The sequence below is a fragment of the Tympanuchus pallidicinctus genome, unplaced genomic scaffold, assembly GCF_026119805.1.
Source record: "Tympanuchus pallidicinctus isolate F22 unplaced genomic scaffold, pur_lepc_1.0 scaffold22, whole genome shotgun sequence".
In the NCBI taxonomy this organism is placed as follows: Eukaryota; Metazoa; Chordata; class Aves; order Galliformes; family Phasianidae; genus Tympanuchus; species Tympanuchus pallidicinctus.
Window position 1 is genome coordinate 17,255,342 of NW_026294739.1, and position 22,441 is coordinate 17,277,782.

Genomic DNA, 22,441 nt, shown 5'->3' on the forward strand with positions numbered 1-22,441 from the left:
GGCCTTCCCTCTGGCTTGGCCCTTCAGCAGCTCTGGGCTGGCTCATGCTTGGCAGCACCAGCCCAGCTGCAATTAGCCAGGTGATGACTGTTTTTAATGCTGCCTTGTGTGCGGTCCTCATTTATTCTTTACCATTTTCCCTCACTTGTCCATATTTATTTCTCTTCTTGACTTGGTCTTCTCGACTCCAGTTGGTTGACCTTCATGACTTGTGATAAATCTGAATTCAGTTTCTCTCTTAGATCCAAAAGCAGATGTTATTGTAGAAGTACTGGGCTGGTTTCTTTAAAAATCCCATAGATTGCAGTGAAAATGTGATTACAAGAAGTAACTTTTGATTTTTTTCTGTTTACGTTCCAAGCGTGGCAATGGCAGAATCACCACTGGTTTTGTATATGCCTATTAACCAAATGAAAGGAAGGATTCAATGCAGTGATTAGTTTTCAATTTAGGCTTTTAAAGCTATTGTCTGATGCTTTTTGCAGCCTAGTTACTGAGGGGAACATCCAGGATTTAGTTATTTTTAATTCTGTTTTGATTGGGACACTCTGCAAATACTGAAGCCAGATGAAGGTGGGTCACTCGAGGAGAATTGAGGAGGAAAGAGCTGTCCTTGGAAGGCCTTTGTAATTCACAGAGCACAGCATTTAATGAGCAAATTTGTTATTAAAGCTCAAATAGCATAAAAGTCTCAGAAAGCAGTATAAACATTGCTGTCCTAAGAGGATTAGAAGAAAAATCCGAGCATGCAAGTGGAAATGGGAGTGGCAGCGGCTCTGCTCGCGCAGAAGATGATGAGCATTTCCAGCCCCAGTGCTGGTTTGTCTTGGTAGCACACCATTATGACTTGGTGATGGTGACAGGCCTAGGTGCTGATAGCACGAGTTGCCATTTTGGTTTTGTTTTTAGCTAGCAGGTGTGGGGAGAGCCTTGCTGGTGGGGTGGTCTGTGCGGTGCGGGCAGAGCTGGCCAGGGTGTGCTGCCGACCCCGGGATCTGGCAGGATGCAATTCTTCCTCAAGTTGTATTTCTTCTTAGGTTGAGAGGAGTAATCCAGTCAAACTGAAGGTGTTCAAAAGAAAACACCAACAAAAAGTAAAACCACAAAATCCTGCTTTCTCCAAGAGGGGGGATCTAAAGGCAGCAGCTGATACTCTCTGCACAGGTGTGTCTTATCAGCCTCAAGGGCATTTAGTGGGTTATTTTTAAATGTTGGGTAGTGTGGCTGTTACTACACCTGGTCACCTGGTCAAATCAGTGTAGCAGGTCGGCTATAAAGAGAGCGAGTCTAAAATCAATACATTACAGCTGTCACCTGCTTTATTTCAAGGTATGTGCCAAATAACAAATTCCAATAGGATAAATTGGGAAGGAAAAACCTGCTGACAAGGCAGAATCAGTGCTCAGCACCAGGCTCTGAAGAAGGACGTCCCAGTGTTTTCCAAAAGTCTGTGTCATTTCAAGTGCTCCTCTTTAAAATCAGAGCCACAGCAGACAAGGAGGAGTGTAGCAGAGTCAGGGAGCTCTTGGTGTACTTGCTACTCTTCTTCCAGGTTTTCCCATGTCCCTGTTCAGTTCAGATGTAAGGCACGGGTGAGGAGGCTGGGCATCCAGCCTGGCCGTGAGGTGTGCGGGCAGTTGGGGCAGTGGGCACTGAAGAAGGCCTTTCTTCATTGGAAGTGTCTGTGCAGTTGCTATTTGATTTATGTTTGACATGTTCCTTTGCAAGTGAAACAACCTGAAGGACATGTTGAGTGGAGCTCTCCTCCATTGTGTGCGAGACACAGACCTGACACTGATCTATCCTGCTTTCAGATGAGGAGGGCAGATATTGGTTGTTTCTTCTTGTTTTTAAGGAAAACTCCAGTTGTTGGCAAATAATGTTTGTTTATGGGATTTGCTGAGCAAGCCCACGAAGCCTTTTCTTCCGTGGTGCCCTGCAGCCTTTGCGGCAGGGAAGAACACTGTGACCAGCCCCACGTGGGCCATCGTGCCCCTTGGCAAGGGCAGCTCTCCTCTCCTCATGTACATAGCTACTGCCCTGCCAGCACAGCCAAGGAACGGAAAATGAGCATGTGTGCAAATTCTTTCAATTCCCCACATACTCGCATTCTTCAGCATCCTCTGCAGCAGCTCCTTGTGCTGTTAGGTTCTGCCTGCCCTGACGGTGGGTTCAGACATGGGTTTGTAATCAGCTGTTTCCTACTGATTGACTTTGGGAATGGCACTTGAGAACAGTGTTAGTCACGAGCCCTGAAGGTTCTTTACTTGCTGTAAAGGTTTTTGAATAGCTTGGAGATGTTTTGTTTAATCTAAAACCAGACGGATCATGCTTTATTAGTCACCCATGTCCTTCTGTCCCTCTTTCTGCTCTTTGAGTGGATGATGAAATTATTTCCTAACAAGAAAGGTAGTGTGCAAGTACTTGCATGGTGAGCAGCCATGCATAAATGTTGATATGAGTAAAAATAATTTACTGGTGCTACATGGAAGTGGTTACAGCCCTGCATGGAGTCCACACGCACGCACACTTAGATGTGGAAAAGTGTTTGCCTGTACTTAACTATTTTATTGTAGGATGCATGAAACAATTACCAGGGGAATTTAAAGAAAACAGCGGCAGTCTTATGTTAGCATGGGAGGTTTTGGACTATATTCTTCTGCTTTGGAAGATGGGAAAGATTTCTTGCAAGATTTCTGTTGTGTGCATATTGCCAGCTTCGGGCAATCGTGCGAGCTGCTGGCTCAGGCGCTGAGCTCACTGCAGAGCTCTGGGCTGTCTGGTGCCTGGGCACACCTGTGGCCGTAAACCTGGTTGCCCAGCACAGAATGTGGTAGGAAAACAGCTTGGATTTATTTATTTATTTGAATTGCTGCTTCTCAGTGGATGTAACCATTTTGTAAAAGAGGTTCTCTGTCAAAGCACTGCAGTGTTAATTTTTATGTGGGGCTTTCAGGGTGTTTAATGTCCATTGCTGAAGTTTATTTCCGGCATGGGCAAAAGGTCTTGGGAGCTGCCTGCTGTGCCTGGTTAGCATCCCACAGTCTTTTCCGGAAAGTTAAGGCAAATCTAGACATGAGGGCTTTGATACAGGTAGTGGTTTGTGCTCCTGATTGGGTGCAGTACTGTTGAGGTCAGGCGGTGCTGGTGCTCATTGACCAGGCAGCGCTCAGAGGTGGGTGCTGCAGGCTCCCCACAGGATGCTGTATGATGGCGCTCTGCAGGTGCAGGCAGAACATGAGTTTGGTACCAGGAGCAGTGGGGTGGGCTGTGCTGATGTTGTACTGTGTTAATGCTGCTGTTTTCAGAATAATAAATACTAATTTTTCCTATTTGTCTCCTTGTTTCTTTCAGCATCACCCCTCTGTGGCAAGAGACACCTGAAAGGAAAACTTCTGCATATCAATGCACTGCCAATGGTAAGTACCTTTTTAACTGAGTTAGTGGTGTGGTTTCTTCTTGCAAATACACCATAGGTCCTCTTCTGCTGCAGACAGTACTTTCAGAGTGACTGTGGTGGTGGTGGTGGTTTTTTTCCAGTACACAAATTGATTTTTTTTTTTTTTTCCTAAGAAACATCTAGAGCTTTATTCTGTTTGACTGAATATTGAAGTTGTTTCTCCTTTACCCTATGGAAATTAGGGCAGCATGTTAATCTTGAAGCAAGGAGTGTGACTTGTGAATGACATAGCTAATCCTGCTCGTAGCTGGTTTTGCTTCCTCTTTTGGCCAAAAGCCTGTTCTGGGCAAGTTGCAGGTGAGATGAGTGCTCTGTTGACCCCCTTGGGGGGGGCTCTCTGCTTCTTATTTCAATGCTAACAGCATCTCCTATTACAAATGTACACAGTGTCAGGTGTATTTTGCTTCAGTGCATTTGACAGAGGAAGACCAGTGAAGTTAAAGTTTTCTCTAGAAGTAGTCTTGGTTGGTGTGATCTTCTTATTCCCATCTTTGGAATATTACTGAATGCTTTGGATGGCTGGAAGGTGATATTTGCAAATTGTCATTATAGTGTACTTCTGTATTCTAACAGTTGTGTAGGTGGAAGGCAAAGGTGAGTTCTGAAGACTGAGTTCCAGTTCTGAGACTGGAACTTAACCTGTGACTTTGATTAGATTCAAAGTCTCCTTTCAGCAGTTCTGAGTCTTAGGTTATCACAGTGAGCTGCGTTATGGGAGTGTCAAATGCAGCACTGGACTTCAGAACTACATACAGGAAGTGTCAGCCTGCATTTCAGGCATGTCTAGATCATTATGCTCAGTGCTAAAAGGATGGTGTTTCTAATCACAAGGTGTGGAACTCAGTTTGGGATCTGAGAGCTGAGCTGATTTGTGTGGGCGCATGGGTCTAAAGAGTATGTTGTAGTTTTCCCAACACCTTAACAACTCTGCTTTGTCCCATGGAAAAAAGTTTGAGAGAGTTTGGGTGTAACTGATTCCTGGGAAATGCAGTCAGTGAGCCTGTTGACTGTGGGACATCACGGGGTGAAGAGTAATGCAGCACATGTTTGGCACCATGCAAAGACAACTCGGAGATCGGATGATCTACACAAGAGTTTGTGCCCTGTAATACCCTGATGTTAAGCTCAAACTTTGCAGGTATGAAGTGCACTTTATTTTTGCTTGGGATGAATTTCAGCTGAAGGGAGCAGAGTTGTGGAGTAAGAAGGTGCCAGTTGTACCTGGTCGCATAGCCTGGCATTTTAATTGACTGAATGTGAAACCAGCAGTGCCCTCGGACTCTTCTATTGCTGCTGAGTTTTCACTGTGCTGTTGACCTTTTCCCAACAGAAGGCTTCTCTGATTTCTTTTTATTTTGTAGTAGTTGTGCGTGGTTTTAGTTATGACTTGAAATTCAGGTCTGTTACTGCTTCTCTTAAAAACGTGACTCATTCCGTATTAACCTAGTCCTTATACTTCATAAAATTTTAAAGTACTCAGAGACTCTATTTGAAATGTTGCTGCGTTTTGCCCTAATTTTCCCTCTACAAATTATGTTAGAAATTCAGAATTGTACTCTCTCAAGGGCATGCTCATTGTTACAGGGATCGTAAAACATGCTCAGCTGTAACGTGTAGCAAGATGAAATAGTTTCTACTTTTGTTTTTTTGTTTCTGTTTTAAAGGCTGCTTTTACTATAAGGTGGCATATTTCATTATTCCAGAGATTTCTAAACAATTACTCATCTCTTGATTAACTTTGAAACAGTTTGAATGTGGATTTAAGTGCCAAGCTAGGCACCTTCATCTCCATCTCAAAGTAATGATAGCTTACTCCAGATCGTAGTAAAATACAACTGTTGTGGGTTTTTATTATGTTATTATTCTCTTTGATGTGTAGACAAAGAGTGGGACAGGGGCTGACCTGCAGAAAGCAGTTTGTGCTCTTCTCACAGCATTGGTTTCATTTGACTACCCATGTTTAATACGTGTTTTTCAATCAGAAATACGTTTTTGATTCCCATGAGAAATGATATGAGCTTTTTGATCAGTCTGCTAATCATGGCTGTTAGTTCCATTTCTTGCGAGTCAAAAAAAACCAACCACACCAGCACTAAAATGCTGAAATTGTACATCCTCTTTTGTTTTTGCTTTGTTTCATTTTAAAGGTGAATAAAAGATGATGTTAATTTGTGTGTGTGTGTGTGTGTGTGTGTGTGTGTCAGATATGTTGTGTTAACACAGGGTACAGTATTAGTTCATTCTTAAAAACATACTGGAGTTGTTGGCAGTTTTTGTAAAATCATGTATTTATATTGTGTTGAAGCCTTTTAAAGTGGAGTATGGCTGTGGTTGGTGTGGATTGGCCTCTTCAGGGAAAGTTGAGAAGTTAACAGAAAAAGGCTTTGTGAGGAAGGCAGGTAGGTGCATAATGCAACATTTTCTGGGATTTCAGAGGTTAATTTGGAGGCTGCTAACGGGGTGCCTCAGGTCACGAGGGTTAACGAATGTGTTGGAAATAAAAATGAAAGTCTTGGTCCTTTGGCCTAGAGGCAAGATGGCATCAGATTTTCCATAAAAGCTTTAGCAAACTATGATTATTATTTTTGCAGTGTGATGGAAAAGCTAGCTTACCCAAGAGGTATTTTCCGTCCTACTGTGCAGTGAGTTTTGGAGGCAGGGCAGTTTGCCTTGCTTTCTTTTTCTTCCTTTCTTTGCCTATGTGTGGGTATGTGTACGTATAAATACATGGAACTATATATGAGTATTTTTGTTTATATTCATATGTATGTATTTATATATATGACTAATTTGAATAGAATGGTTCTGTTGGAAGGGGGTTGTCAAAGCTTGTCTAGTCCAGCAGCCTGAAGGAGTGCACAGAAACTAGAAAGCTACTGAAAACTGGCAAGCATTGGGTTTTAGCATTGTATGGCAGCTTGCTGTGATGGGTTTAATTCCGTAGGAATGGTAGAGCAGCTGTTCTTATGTGCAAGAGACTTGTTCAGGAGAAGAGCTTTGCAGGCACCAAGGCTCTCACGGCGGGAAGTTCCATGAGTGCAACACTTCAGCGTAATTAACCTGACAGGTTTTGCCCAGAAACAGCAAGAGTGGTTGGAGGATGGGCAGGAGAAGCACTCCCTCCAAAGAAAATGCAATGCATCCACTGGCAGGATTAGAAGATGTCTGCAAAAACCTCTGTGATCGTGACGGATCTTGCTCTTGGAGCCCTTCTGTGGTGCTGTCTGTAGAGTCTTCCTGTGATCTTTCTGCTCCTTCTAAGGCAGCAGAGGGAGCGAGTGAATGTAATTTTCTGGCGGTCCATTTGCTTAAGACGCCCAAGGGCAGCAGGAGGTTGTGCCAATAACCTCAGGGGCCCACAGGGAAGTGTGGTGCAAAGGGAAGTGAAGGATTACCGGTAGTTGCCCTGGGTTGGTATGGCAGGTTTGGCTCAAGTCAGGGGAGTGGTAATAGGTGTGAGTGTGCGAGTGCTGTTCTTGCAGGAGCTGCATGTTGTGTCAGAATCACAAACAAATGGTACAGCTGAAGTTTGGTTTTTCTTATGTTTAAAAACAGGGGCCCTTGCTTTGAAGGGGATTTGAAACTTGGAAGTCCTTAAGATACTGCTAACATGATGTGAATAGTTGCTTTAAAGTAAATAGCTCTACAAGACCAAGTAGACTTAGTAGTAAGACTACTTCAAATGCATGTGTGTATGCATGCATATAACTTCAGGTGCAGGAATGGTTCTTCTCCGATGTAAGTGAGAAATACTTATGTGCGTAAAGCTAACCAAGCTTGAAAGTGTTTTCAGAGGTAGAGCCTACAAATGCTCATGAAATTTACTGCTGAAGGTTTTGGCTGTACAGCTGATGGAGTACACCTTTAAAAGGAAGTTATCTATGTGTGTATTTGTAGCAGTTTTTGAACTAGTCTAAACTGAGTGATGACATGAAATTTTGGGCTGTTCTGCTCCTTCTAAAATCAATGGATGCTATTATCAACAAATAAAGGTGGAGTGCAGCGGTTTTCTTGTCTGATAATTGGTTACAGCTGAAAAAATATATTTCAGAGTGTTCATCCATAAATTTTCTTTATTGGATCAGCATGAATAAGCTGACATAGTGGTATATGTGTTGAAGAGGAAGTGCTGGTAATATGATATAGAGGAAGTATTGACTGTATTGTGAGAGGGTGCATACTGTGATAAGAATTAAAAGTTTATTTACTGCTGCATTCTGAGACATTTGTGGAGGGGTTCTTAATTATATATATGTATATATATATATTTACAAAGAACAAATAAAAGCCACTAGCAGTCTGTTTCAAAAGGAAAGCACCACTTGCCTTTATTTTGCTGCCAGTTGAAGTTTACTTACTGAATGATTCAGCTGAAGAGGAAACCACCGTCCTTAAAAATTACAAGAAGTGGTGGCTCTCTTGTGAAGTCTCATTTGTTGGAGAACTTTCTCTGCTGATCCTGTAGGCATTTTACAGTTCAGAAATAAGCTTTGACTAAGAATTCTCGGCAGAATCATAAATATGTAATTATGTAAGCAGGCAGGATATGTAGCCCCTGGCAGGTGCCCAGTGCAGTGAATCACAAGAGCAGAGGGAACTGGGCCAGCATCAGGCCAGGGGAACGTCCTCTGTAATCGGATGAGGGCCACTGCAGCTCCTTTCCTATTGCAGTTCCTGGTTGTTAAATTGTAAATGTACCCAAAAGCAGTCTGTCTTTGCTGCTGTAGGTTGTCTCCTGTTACTGTTCTTCACTATTCTTCCTTGTTGTCCTCTGCCTCCCCTGCGTTGGGTTTTTCTTTGTACTACTTTCCACTGCTTTTGGTTCCTGATTTAATAGCAGTAGTAGTGCAGCTAGCATCAGATTATATCTGACTTGATCGGCGTGCCATCTGTTTTAGAGGGGAGGAAGATCTTGTGTTTCTGGTGTGGGTTTGCTGCCATATGCCAGCGGTGAAGTTGTGCAGCCTGAAGTGACCCTTTTTCTACTCTTTGAATGATTGTAGGGAAGAATTGGAAATGTAGTGTTAAACATTCCTGTCAGTGACTGCATTTGTTGTAGGACTAGAGGGAGTGGCTTCGAGCTGAGCCAGGGGAGATTTAGGCTGGATGTTAGGAAATTCTAGTTTTCTGAAAGAGTGGTCATGCACTGGAATGGGCTGCCCAGGGAGGTGGAGTCACTGACCCTGGAGGTGTTCAAGGAACGTTTGGATTTTGTGTTGAGGGACTTGGTTAGTGAGAACTATTGGTGATGTGTGGATGGTTGGACTGGATGATCTTGTAGGTCTTTTTCAGCCTTGGTGATTCTAAGATTCTGCACATCTGAAAAGCACGCTGGCTATGAGGCGCACGTGGAGCGGGATGTGCAGAGAAAACCCAAGGATGGTTCCTGCTGTCTGAGCATTGAGTGTTGTCTTCTGGAGAGGAAAAGCACTTGTGGCACGAGTGTTTTAGGGTGTCACATGTGCCGTCAGACTGCGATCCCAGTTTCGTTGTTGTCATCAGAAGGCTGACACTGGTTCGACTCAACAAAAGTAAAAGCTCCCGTTAGTTTCAGTGGTGTAGATGCTGGGAGATAATGCGTGCTGCTGCAGAACAGCAGGAGGTCTGTAGGTTGGGGGGGAATGGCATTGAACATACACGTGCTTCTGTTAGCTCAGGACGAGACCTGCAGTCTGCCTAAGACCAGGTGCCCTCCAACTGCATGGCCATCAAAGTGGATGCCTGAACAAGAAGCATGCACTTATAAATGAAGGCTCTGTAGTACTCCATAAAAACAGAATGAAAGATCATAGTAAATGGAGGCTCCTTGTATTCTTCTGCCATGGTTGTAATGAACGTATTTGGGACGAGGGGTCTGACTCCTACCATCCCCACCCCCCGGTTGGTATTGATGTAGGATCCACATCCATAAATTGTTTGCATAAATGGAGGGCATGGATGTCAAATGAGAGCCATTATTTGGATTACTTGTCCTCATTAAAGATGTCCATGGCATTTTCCCCTTTCATTTCATTTCATTTTTTTCTGGCTATACAAGGGCAGTATTTTATTGTGTCCTACCTGTGTGTTAAAATGTTCTGTCATACATGCGGGTATTTTGACATCTGTTTCAAAAAGAAAAAGTTAAAATCAGTAACATAAATGAATTTCAAGTCCCTTGTGAATATGAGGGGACTTCAATAATAAACTGACAAATGGGATTTCATTACAATCAGAATAGCCATTGCACTGCTTTCTTTGAGGTGGTTTTCCTGCATGAGAGTAGATGGTGTTTCTTGCGAAGGCATCTGTGCTGGTGAAGAGAAATCCAGTAAGGCATGGGAATGTAAGATGGGCTGTGAAGAACCAATTTTAAGTGCTTGCTAATTAATGAATATCTGGAAAAAAAGTCAGCAGTGGTTAAAATGAATAGAGGGCAGCGGATTCTTTCTTCATGAATAAAAGAAACAAGTTTAAAACTATCAGGTACATAGCACACAAATTAAGGGGAAAAAATAGATGGTCAAAGGTTAAAGAGGGAATGAAAACACAAGTTTTATGGTCACAAGATCAAATGAGGCATTAGTTAATTTTCCTTTTTTGGTGCAGTTCATCGAGAGTTCAAGTAATTCAGCAGAGTGATTGAACTGGAACAGAGAAGAGTGCCAGAAAACTGATTGATAATAACATAAACAGAAAAATAATCAAATGAACTTAAGACTTGATGTCAGCATTTCACATTAAAATAGTTACAAAAAGGCTGGAATTCCATTCTTGTTGCAGAAAATCTGATTTGCATAGAAAACAAATGTCTAACAGCAACAGTTGATGAATGATTCTACTAATGAGCCGTCAGCTTGGATTTAAGCTAGAAGGGGCTGAGGCACAGATGATGCCTTCTGGAGATAGACCATCTGGGATGTGGGAAGTAACCTGAGGAGTCGGTAAGGGTATGAGAACCCAAGGAAATGCTGTGAGGAGATCAATGTGAATTATACATTGCAAATGGAAACAGTGCTAGAGATACTTGCTGTAGACAGAAAATGGCAATAAGTTGCTGTTTGCTACCATCAGTACCCTGAGGCAATCGGCTGCTCTGTAGGTGAGATCACTGCTGCCTTTGCTCCTGTAGGTTTGGTGCTTTTTACAATAAGCAAATAACTGGTTTGCTTATGATTTTACAAGTGTGAATAGAGCTTAGAACGGATTGCTGGCATACCTTTCTGCTCTCTTCATTTCCCAGTTTCTATTAAAATTAAATAAAAAACCAAAAAAACAAGTAAAAAATCATTTTGTGCTCAATCATTCAGCCTCAGTCATTGCCAAGATATTGTCTGTGCTGTTGCAGCTTACCAGGGGTAGCTGGTTGGAAGACCCCAGGCAGGCTCTGGGGGCTCACGCCTCCTGCTTCTTAGCTCAGCCTGAACGGGCTGCTGAGAAGTGAAGTTGCCTTCACTGACCCATCCAGTTTTGCTCCACTGCCCTGTTTACCTGGGCTGCCTGCCCTTTATCTCTGTACCAACCTCCCCTTAGCTGAAAGGAGCAGGCCCTCTTTTTTTTAAATTCATTCTTGCTCCTCAGTCTTCTCTGTGGTGACCCATGGTATTTCAGTTGAATTTCCTTCTCCTAGCCTGACTTAACCAAGCTGCTGACTCTGTCTTGCATTAGTTGGACTTTATCCGTAATTGCAGTATGCTGTAGCTATCTGGAAGAAGGATGAATATTTTATCACAGACTCACAGGATCGTCGAGGATTTGGGGTAATGCAACTGCAGCCTCCTGGGATGCCTTCGTGTGTCCTGACATCCCGGCCTCTGGAGCCACTGGCTTTGCTTCAAGAGGGAACTGAGCAAGGGTTGCTGCCTCTGTTTGGGCATGTGTATGGATGTGTGTCTGTATAGGTATGGATTCATATAAGTAGGGCTGTGCACATAGATATATAAATATAATAGATGCATATAATCACAGTAGACACAATGTAAGCACGTTAGTTCTATGGGTGCCTATAGTGGGATCCATGTTGTCTTTCCTTTCTGAAGTTGCTGTACTTGGGTTTTAGAGAAAAAATTTGAGCTAATCTGCCTGTACTGTTACAACACTTGCTCCAGCAGTACATAGGACATCATTAGTAAGAGACTGATGAGATGTAGAAGAGTTGTTAGGGTAAGAAGGTCGCCTGCAAAAGAGGAGGTCACATTATTATGTGATCAGAGGAGGGCTGTTGAGCCTAGAGGAAGTTAGTTGTGTTAAGAACTGGGCTGACTTTAATGCGTTTGCTAATTAACTTGACTTCAAAAGTAGGATGTGCAATAAAATTTGCTGATGACGTTAGATTCGGATGTGCTGTCAAAGCTGATGAGGAACAGAGTACTGAGCAGGAGGAGCCAGATGGCCTTTAGGACTTGAGTGGAAAAAGTGGGCTGAAATTTCATAGCACAAAATGGCGTGATTGTGCACTTCTGGATAGATGTGAATAGACCTGGCTGCTGGTCTCTTGAAAATGACAGAGGAACAGAAAGTCTATCAATCAGTTGAGTAATTAGCCCGTTAAATCAGGGCTAACTTTTCACTAGTACCCTGCTGTCTGTAAAACGTAGACCTAAGGTCTGTAAGGTGTGGGCTGACTCACAGTAGAGATCAGAAAGTGTTACTGCTGCTCGTGTGATAGGTGACACTGCAGTGTGTGACACTGAGTGGATGAGGCAGGCCGTGTTCAGGAAGGACAGATGTAATGTGGAGCAGATGCAGGAGATGACCGAAGTGGGAGGGATGAGCAGAGGCTGCTTTGCAGTAAGACACCGAGAGCCTGGTTGGTTTATCTAAATAAAGAGGAGTCTGAGAGGACATACAGTTGTTTTCTCTAAATATATCAGGGCTTGCCAAAGACTTGAGTGGGTACAAGTATTTTTTGTTACACTGAAGGCAGCACCAGGAAAACATGCGTATGTCTTGGCAAGGAGCGTATTAGGTTGGAAATTGAAAAACAGATCTCGTCCATCATGGGAGTAAGACTTTGGGATAATCCACCAGTAAAGAAATGGGAGGCAAAGAGGCCTCCCTCGTGTTGAGGTGGGCGCTTGTTATTGCAGGCTGGGATCCAGGGGCGACCCAGCGGTGTTCCCAGCAAGTATCATTTGTTTCAGGAGCAGCAGGATTTCTGTGAAAGAGTAGGGAGCCTCATTTCTGTACTGTGCATCAGCTGTCTGTCAGCAATGTTCTCCTTCGGCAGATGAGGAAATCTAACACGTACAGAAGTAAATGATGTCCTCCTGCTAGGCGAAACCTGCTGTTGGAAGAAGACTTTAGTGAATGCTAATGCCATAGGTCAGCAAATTCAGAAATGTGTAACAGGTCTTGGACTCTTCTTTTTTTTTTTTTTTATATATGGAAATCAATCAGTTATGCAAATATCTTTGAATTTACACATAGAAAAGAAGCATTCCCTCCTTACACTTCTGAAGCTTTACACAACAAACCTATAGAAAAAATACTTGTTTGGGGTTCTTAAGCTTCCGTCATTATCCCAAGATTAATCTGGGACTTTTTGCATAATGCATGAGAGGAGAAATGTCAGTGAAGGCAAAGCTTGATGAGAGTGTTTCTGGAAGTGCCAAGTTACAGCTGTGGGTGACATCTACTTAAAAAGATCTCAAGTATGCAAGAGTCACGAGTTAGGAACCCCAGTGCTTGCTTTTGAAGAAAAACGCACTGCAGCTTAAGCCAAATGAATTGTTCCACATATTTTTGTGACTTGTAACTCATCTGGTGGAAAGGCCGCTGTGGTTTGTAGGCAGCATTCTGCTCCGTTATTTTCTTGCCCTGGCAGCACGTTTGTTTGGAGTTTGACCAGTGCTGCCTCCTTGGGAATCTCCCATTGGAAAATGGATGCCTGTCGGAGCATATCTGCCCCTGCACGTGCATCCTTGCTGGCTCCTGCCCTGTGAGCTGCCTGGAGGTCAGCTAAAAGGACCTGTTGGGAACAAAGGTGGGAGAGACGTGACTGCCTGCTGCTCACAGCCTGCTCTGCTCAGCATATGTGAGCCTGGTGTGCTCAGTGAGCTGTAGGGTACCTGTGGAGGTGGGAGGTGATGCAGCACAGACACCACACGTGTTTGGTGTGTGTGTGAAGAGAGATTTTGTGGCTCGCTCTGCTTCAAATTCACAGTGTACTTACACAGTGCCTCAGCTGTCGTGCACTGAAAGCCTTTTTCCTTTATTAATATACAGTGAAAGAACTGTACATTCCTATGACTGTAGGATCTAAAGTGCAAACTTCAGTGCAGGAAAAGCATCTACAGGTCACCTGCAACCAACTCTAGGCAAGCTGTGTGGGTTTTTAATCACATCTTGGAATCGTCTGTTTTGGGAGCCTAAACCTGCTGGATATTTGCTGAATGGAGAAAGAATTGTAGTAGGCAGGTGCACACATAACGTTTTGCTTTGCATGAGGATAATGGCTGTACATCTCTGGAGATATGGCTGTAAAGGAATTCCCTCACCTCAGACCCAGCCAGGACCTGAAGCAGTGTTTGTTCTCGTGATGCTGTTCCATCCTTCAGGCACCGTGCTGCTCTGTGCCCACGTTCCTGCCCATGAGGAGAAGGGAGTCTGTAGGAGGCTGTGCTGGGTTGGTGCAAAAAAAGCAGAAAACACGTGCTGCCACTACCAGTTGTATACAGGTTGTTTTTTCTAAGCACGGAGTAGTATTGCTATGCAGCTGCTTATCTAGTTTTGCTGCACGTGAGCCAAGGACTCGCGTTTAACTCTGTTTTGGTACTGAAAATATTTTGTTTCGCTGACCAGGGGAGAAATGACTGAACTTAGAGAAAGATGTCAGTGTTCAGCAGTGTATTTATCCTAATGCAGAAACATCAAGCACTTCAGGAACAGCTGAAATGCTGTGCTGCATCTCAGCACTTTCACAGCCTGAAGACTACTTGATTTTTTTAACTCTCACAGGGAAGGTTTTGAAAATAATAGTAATAATAAAACATTTTTGAGTGAGATTTGTCATGTGGACCCAACCTGCAGCAGTGGCTATGCGGGCTGTTTGCAGGACCTTGGACCTTGATCAGTAAGAAAGATTGTAACAGATTGTAACAGTAAAATATATTAAAATAACAACAGTTGCACATAGGAGATATTTTGTTGTTGCAGCCCTCTTTTTTTATCAACCTTATCTAGTTAGATTACAACCTGTTCAGCACAGCAGCCAAGCCTTACGTGTTTCTGCAGTGTTAGTGCAGCGTGGCCCCAATACTGGAAAAGGATCTTCTGCATGCTGCTACTGCTGTTCAAATAAAGAGTGGTGACAATAATGTTCATGCTTTCTGGTTTTAATTGCTGTGAAGGTTCCTTGACCAAAAGAGAGCTCCCTGAAATAGAACAGCAGGCTGTCAGTGAAATGAGTGAAATCCCTGCGGTGTGTTGCGTGTGTTGCTTTTTAATTGCACGTGGTTCTTGGTACACCCTTGATGTAATTATCCACATATAACCACCTCACAGGTCTTGTAGGGATTTGTATCAATGCATGTTGCATTCTGGTAGCAAAGATGACCACCCAAGGGGTTGGAGCTGAGGAAGCTGCCTGCCTTGTAGCCCTGTAGCAGATGGGCAGGATGGGGCAGAGCTCATAGTGCTGGAGTGGGAATGCAGCTCTGTGCTGGGAGAAGTGCTGCTGTGTGTACGCTGCTCACTTGGGTCTGGAAATTGGGTCAGTTTTTAATTGCGTTGCCGGGGGTATCTCAGGCTTAATGGTTTGCTTCTGTAAATAAGCAGGAACAAAAGTGGGTCTGCTATTACCTTCTTCTCACGCTTAAAAATACGATATATACCTGTAACTATAATGTGCAATGGGTCAGGAAAGCCCAGTGAACTCCTTCCTGCTTGCAAGGGCTGTTTCCTTCTTGGCAAAGCAGGAGTTTCTCAGTAAGTAGTGCTGTGGCCGTGTGTGGTCTGGTCTGCCTCCTGCTCACCTGCTGCTGCTGTTCTGTACAGAGAGGCGAGGTTGGTTCACCTGAGGCAGAAAATAACATTTTTGATCTATTCTTGAAGAACATTTTAAAAAGCTCTGCAGATTTAGGAACTTGGGTCAAGTTCCAAACTGATTTGGGGAAGAAGCAGCTAAACTGAAACAAACTGGGCCTTGATTTGGTGCCATTGTGTTTTCCGTGGGGCCTCGCAAGGTTGGTTGAGGCACTGCAGCGGGCGGCTGAGCTGGCTGATGGAGCCTGGGCCCTGCAGTTCCTTGCTGGCTATGGGATGCACTGATCCCCATGGCGGTGGCTTCAATGTAATTCACTGATAATGGAAAATTTCACTTAGCTGGTCGAGCCCATCCTAATCCTGAAATGTTTAGAATGATCTATTTAGGGTTTAAAGATTTTTCAGCATATGAAAGGAAAAGCCCAGCAAGGTATGTGGATGGGACCGCATTCGTCTTTTCTTACTAATCTCCTTTAGAAGTACCCTGCAGCTTTCCTGCTTACATGTGTGACGGTTATTAGAAAAAATAAATGAGCCAGTATACAATGGATATAAAAATATCCCATGTGATGAAAGTGGCTCTGGATCCCAGCTGGTTTCTGTGCTGTTTCTTCTTGCTGCACTTGTTTCCTTCCCTCTTTTCTGTCTCTAGGTTTTAATGGCTGTAGCCTTAAAGTGAATTTTTGAGATAAAAAGGAAATTTAGGAAAAGAAAGAATGCAGGCTGTCCTGCCCAGTAGTGAGTGGTGATCTTAGTAATCCAGGATTTGCATCATTCCCAGTTGCTTCAAGGTGAACCAGCAACGTGCAAAGCTGCTTGCTGCTACAGCTCATTTCTTTGCATCGATGGTTTGGAATAGATAAATGCATGAGAAATTAAATGGTTGGCAAGGGGCCCTGTTTTGGGGCTCATGTTAAGGCTGAGAGGCGGATCATCTTTTTCTATCGTAAAAGAGGGAGCTGGAGAAGGAAGTTCTTCAGATGTGGAAGATGTTAAAAGAAGACTGCTCCTGTGAGCTGATGGAAAGCGATACGATTTTACCCTGAGAGATGAGCAGCAGTGATGGCTGTGTTTCATTTCCAGTCTGTCTTTCAGTGACTTCTCACTATTCCAAATTTAATCTGCTGAAAAACTGTACCACATACCATTATCTGCCAAAATGGCAGCACAGGGCATCTCTTGTCACGGAGATGGTGTCAGGGTTATTTAGGGAGCTGTTCCTGTGTAATTCTTTCTCCATTTCTGTTTTCTGTTTCCTCTGTGCCCAGGCACATCCAACACAAGTCCCCTTCTCTGACAGGGCAGCAGAAGACTCAGAACATGTTGTCAGGACTTGCCTTGCCAGCTCTCCTGCTCTGTGCACCTTTGCTGAATACTCTTTTCCCTCTTCTTGCTCTGCGGATGGTGTCTAGTATCTGGAGAGAGAAGGGGAAGAGGGCTGTTTTCAAGGCAAATCACAAACTGAAGAAAATGGAGTGGAACAGGCCATCTTCATCAACACCTATCTCACCACAGGCACCTGCGGAATCCAGGTTTGCTAGCGAGATCCTTAACTGCATCGTTTTCCAAAAGCTGCAGAGGAGTTCCCTGCTGTGGGGCTCTCTTTCGTTGCTAGTAGAGGAGCTGGAGAGGTCGGAGACATCAGGACCTGGCCCTGTGTGATATGCCCAGCATCCTGGGGTCTGAGCAGAGCAGCTGTGGGTCTGTGCAGGGTGTCGGTGCCTGCGCCTTTCCCTACTGACTGACAAGAAGTATCACTGGAGATCATTTCTCTTCTGCAGGTAACTTTGTGACATAAATACAGTCTGAAGATCTAGCAGTACATTGCAGTTTTACGTCCATGACACGCTGCTTGCAGTAGTCAAAGCTTATCACCAAATGGAAAATAACAAAATCAGATTCAAGGCTTTCTTATTAGCATCTCCTGGACAGCCACTCCTCCCTCCTCATTGCTACACAGGAACTTGAAGATACAGCCACATCCATGTCCTATGCAGCTTCATACAGATGAATTAGTTCACACTACTTTTTTTTTTTTCTTTTTTGACCCCTCTCTGAATAGACTTCTGTATGGAAGAATGTCTGTACCAGCTCATGTGATGTAATAAAGACTATAAAAATACAATATGACTTTTGTACGTATGGTTGCCTATAATGAGAGTTAGGTGTAAGGGTTTAATTCAGGAGGCACACAATAGGAGCATTGTAGTTAGCAGCGGCTGACACGTCTCTCAGAGCTCCAAGTAGGTTGTACTATAAATACAGCCTCTTGTTTTACAATTGACATTTTGCTAGTGGGTGGCTAATTGCTAATTTGAAGGGAAATAGACCAGAGATCTAATATTAATAACTAATTAATAGTTATGTGGATATTTTAAGTATTTTTTTCTGCTTATTTTAGGCATGTTTTATTCATGTGCTGTGCGAATCCTTCTTTGCATATACATGTCTAACTGTGAAAATTATTTCTTCAGTAACATTCAGTCCTGTGTGCAAACCGAGGCTGGAACACCAAGGCAGGTTGGCTGTCTTTCTCAAACCCACTGCTGCTGAGTGATGATTTGAAAGAAAGCAAATGGCATTTGAGGAAGCTATTTCAAGAAAGAAGCCATCCTCTTGAACCAAGCCCTGAGAGGAAAGCCAGCATTGTGCTGCCTGCCTCGTATCATCTTAGTTTGTAATTACTGAATCAGCGTCAGCACTGGGTGTTCCTCTGAGTGAAATACAAGGTGAAATACAGGGGCATGTTTAGGCTGGTTTGCTCTGGGACGTAAGCGTGGCCCCGTTGCTCGGTGGCTCTCATACTGCTGCTCTCACTGCCCATGTCACTGCTCTGGAAATCAGTGTGCGGTGCTTTGCCCTTGGAATGAAATCCCAGTTTGTGGTAAGAGGGGAAGGTTGTGAGAGGTGCATCAACATTGTACGTGCCTGATATTTTCACATCTGTTGTATCACAGTATTAAATGTGTTCCTGTGAGCTTGGTGGGCAGTTGCTGGGCTGTGCCTGTGCTGTCTCTGTTCTGTGGTTCAGGTAACTGCTGTGAGCACTCACGTGAATAACTCACGAGGAGCAAAAGCTTCTTACCTGCTATCTGTGGAGTGCCTACTATTCATTTTGCTGGCTGTCCTGAGGGATTTAAGCTGTGTCCTAGAAAGTGTTTGCTCTTGTTAGATTAAAACCTCACTGGCTGCTGTCTGTGAGGCTCACGTGTCAGAGAAGCAGTGGAGAGGCTGTGGGCAGCATACTGCACCTCTGCACTGAGGTGTTCCCAGCACTTACAGTAGCTATGAGCACAAACCATCAGTGCCAGCCTGGTGGGCAATTCTCTGCAGTCCTGCCTCCTTTGGATCCCGACTGCTGGGCCAAGTGCTGAAGGCTCAGTTGTCCTCCACTTGTTCAATGCAGCTGGTAGTCTTTTACCTATTCTGCAGGTTTTGACCCTGTGTGTTTTTCCAACTCCTGCATCACAGTACTTTCCATCCTCAGTTCCATGTGATTCAAGACATACCATGTTTGTGTACCTGCTCCCTGCGTGCACTCCTGTAGGAAGGGCAGTCTTTACATGTAAAACATCTTCACGTGCCCTGTGAAGGGCTGCAGGCAGAGGCAGCTTTTGGAAGTGGGTTCAGTTCGGTGGTACGTGCTGTATTGGTGACTGGGTTTCTGCTTGCATGTATGTATTGTTATCTGCCATCTGAATGAATATTTTACCTCTTTCCTTCGTTATTTTTTTTCTAGTGTTTCTTAAATAATTCATACGTGCTCCTTCAGCTTCTCCTGGTTTCTGTGTGGTGCTTTCTTATAAACACGGAGCTTACTGAGTAGCACCAGAAGTCAGTGTCTGTTGTGACACATTCTCATTGCACATTAAGAAAGGCCCAGTGTGTCTGGAGAAGTCACGTGGCTTTCCACAAGCATCACGATTGCTCAGTGTATTTGGAAGATGTTTAGAAGAGCTGTCTTCAGACCTTTACAGCCAAGAAACCAACCAAAAACCCGTCAGTGCACATTGAGATGTGTGCGCTGCCTCCATGTGTGCCCTCAGCAGTTGCTCAGATATAGAATGTTTTGAGCACCATCACTGGGCTTTGAAAATGTCATCTACTCTGGTAATATGCAACTTCTTAAAGTGCAGAACTGATGGATTACAGAACTGACAGTGATTAAAGAGGAGAACAGTGATGCGTTCACTTGGGATGTTGCCTTGGGGTGGTCAGAGCATGGCGTTAATATTCTACAGATAAAGATCTTAAACTTTATCATTTCGTTGTCAGAACCTGGAGTAACTGTTTTGCTAACAAATAGCATTCTGTAGTACTGTTACACTTAAGGATGTGAAACTGTGAAGCTTTACTTGTCATTGTCAGTTCAGTCCACGTCTGATCATCCCCATCCTGGGGAGCTTTATGGAAAATGTAAGCTTCTAGCCCAAAAAGCCCGCAAGATAATATTTTCCTGCCTGTTGCTTCAGTATCGTTACTGACCCAAAGACTTGAAATTTACCATGGTGAAACTTCAGCCCTGGCTGCTCCTCAGCCTCTGCTGCAGTGTGAATGGAGGGGATCAATCAGAGCAGGCAGCAACCCGGGCTGCCTTCAGGCACTGCTGATTTGTGCTCTTTGGAAGCTGTGGAATTACAGCAGAATAGTTAGGAGCGAGCACAGTCATACTTAAGGAGACTTGCTTATGTTTCGTGGAGCAGTTCTAGGAGACTGATGAGAGTTTTTCAACCCAGGAATTCGATTTTCTTAAACCACCTCTCCTGTTATGTTTTTGTTTTTATTTTTCTTTTCTTATTTTTAAATCTCCTTTGTGGCCACTGGGACTTCACAGTGCTGCTTGTAGGGGCAAAATGGAACAGTCTCATTGTTGCAGATGAACCACCCCTTATTTTGTTAATGCATTACTTGAATTTCAGTTTTTCTGCTGGTGACATTTGTTGGTTGGATGGTCTCTGAAACAGAGGGATTAGAGGAAATAAGAGGCAGCGTGCAGATCAGATCTCACCATGATAACATTTGTTTTTATGCAAACAGAGGGAAATCAGCCCTGGAGTTATGCTGCTCTCATAGGATGGAGCGAAAATAAGGGCTCATTTGTGCACTGGGCATTCTGAATATCCAAAATACATCCATTGCTCTAAGTTCAAGATAGAGTTTTTATGTAATGTCAGCATATACTGTTTTCTTTTCTGTACACACGCATTTCATCGCCTTGGCAGCATTCTAGATTATAGCCATACTCATCACACAGTAAGAAAACAACAGCAAATACTATTAGCAGGCGCTCCAGTGGGGAAGAAAGCAGTAAACAATACTTCTTTAAAGTGGATAATTTCCCTCTCCCTCATGGGCCACGTTCAATTTACACATCAGTGCTTTTTATGAGCACATGATTTACTTCTTTTTTTTCTTTCCAAGTGTACATGGTTTAATATCAAAACAAGCAAAACCCCAGGCAATTTTTTTCAGAAATGTTATTTGTTTGTTAAAAATCCATTTTGTTTTTGATTATTAAAAACAAAATTGCATCGACTAAAGAAAACTCAAATCCAAATGTTAGTAAGGATTTTGGTTATAGTTCACGGACAAGGGGAATCCGTAATGGAAATGGCTGCCCAGAAGCTTGGGAGGGTTGCACACAAAAGTATGATTATAAGGGATACTCAGTGAGCAGCTGTGTTCCCTTAATTTAGAGAAATGCAAGACATGCTTTTTTCCCTGTATTTCTTTCGGTTAGCAAAACTAAAATGTGGTGGGGAAAAAAAAACCCCAAACAGTGATGTGAGTGAATAGGTGCCAGTGCCACAGAGCAGCAATGTACTCCTGGAGCATGGCTGAGCTGGGAGCAGCCTTAGCAGTGGGGTGACCCAGATGGCAGCCCTTGGGGCACCTCCTGCTGCTTCCATGTACTGCACTATCAGCGTTGGTTTATCATTTGTCACGTCTGTAGCTGTCCTTTGCCAAAGCGGGGCATTGTGTATTTACACGGGGCATCATTGGAGGTGTCAGTAGTTTGATAAAATACACCCTCTGTAATTAACTGTGAAATGTGGAAACTATGTATATAAGAAGTACTTCTTATATATACTACTTATATGTACAAGAAGTAAATACGGTTTAAAAATACACAGGTGTTTTAAACTGCAGAGGGAAAGATCTTTGGCTCACAAGGCACAATTTCTTGCACGGTGAGCGTTTCTGTAACAGATCCCATCATTAAGATTGGCAGTTAGAGTCACGTGAAGTGCTGGGTTTTCAGAGCATCCACAATTTTGCATTATTTTCTGTCCTTGTCCTTTCCCAGAGGCTGATTATTTTTTCCTTGCCACTTTATTAGCTGTTCCCTTCCTCCCAAGCGTTTTTGTTGTTGTTTTAAACAAGATTGTAGATTTGTGGTTTAGTTTATTTATGATGTGTTTCCTCCAGCTTCCCTGAGATATTTCAAGCTAAGCATCTCCTAGGAGAGAGAAATAAAAGACAACACGTGCAACTGCAAACCAGCCCCAGCACTACTGCAGAATGAAGCTCTGAAGGTTAAACCTAGTAGGGGAAGTTCCACCCTGTGACGTGCTCCATTTCAGCACATCACTTGGGAGGAATGCAATTAAAAATGAAGTCACAGAAGCATTAAGGTTGGGAAAGACCTCAGGGATCAGGCAGTCTGACCGTCCAGCTACTGCCCACATCCCTCAGTGCCACATCTCTGCCTTTGCTGAACGCCTCCAGGTTCGGTGACCACCACTCCCTGGGCAGCCTGTGCCAGTGCCCTGTATCTGCTCTGTGTCATATGCAAGGCTTTGCAGGACACGCCATAAATTTTACTGTAGTCGTTAACTTGAAACCTGGTACAGCTGCTTCCAGGATATCTGTGACTTGGGGGTTCCCATATGATGCAGATGAAGGCAGCAGCGAGATGCTCGGTCTCTCTGAAGGCAGCGCTGGTGCTTCGTCACCCAAAGGGCCGTGTGGGCTGGGCCCTGTGCTTCATTCTCACCGCGTGCCCTCTCAACCCTG

General features: G+C 43.8%; 1 protein-coding gene across 8 annotated transcripts in view; it reads left to right on the forward strand.

The window, feature by feature from the left end:
• TBL1XR1 (TBL1X/Y related 1) overlaps positions 1–22,441 on the forward strand; it is a 380,885-nt gene that overhangs the window by 322,052 nt on the left and 36,392 nt on the right. For 6 of the 8 annotated variants that reach the window (XM_052686536.1, XM_052686537.1, XM_052686538.1 and 3 more), the window contains one exon: positions 3,355–3,419. The gene's annotated coding sequence lies outside the window, so the exon portion shown is untranslated. Of the gene's footprint in view, positions 1–954; positions 1,165–3,354; positions 3,420–22,441 lie in introns of those variants that run through there. The other 2 variants (XM_052686540.1, XM_052686543.1) reach the window with 1 other exon arrangement.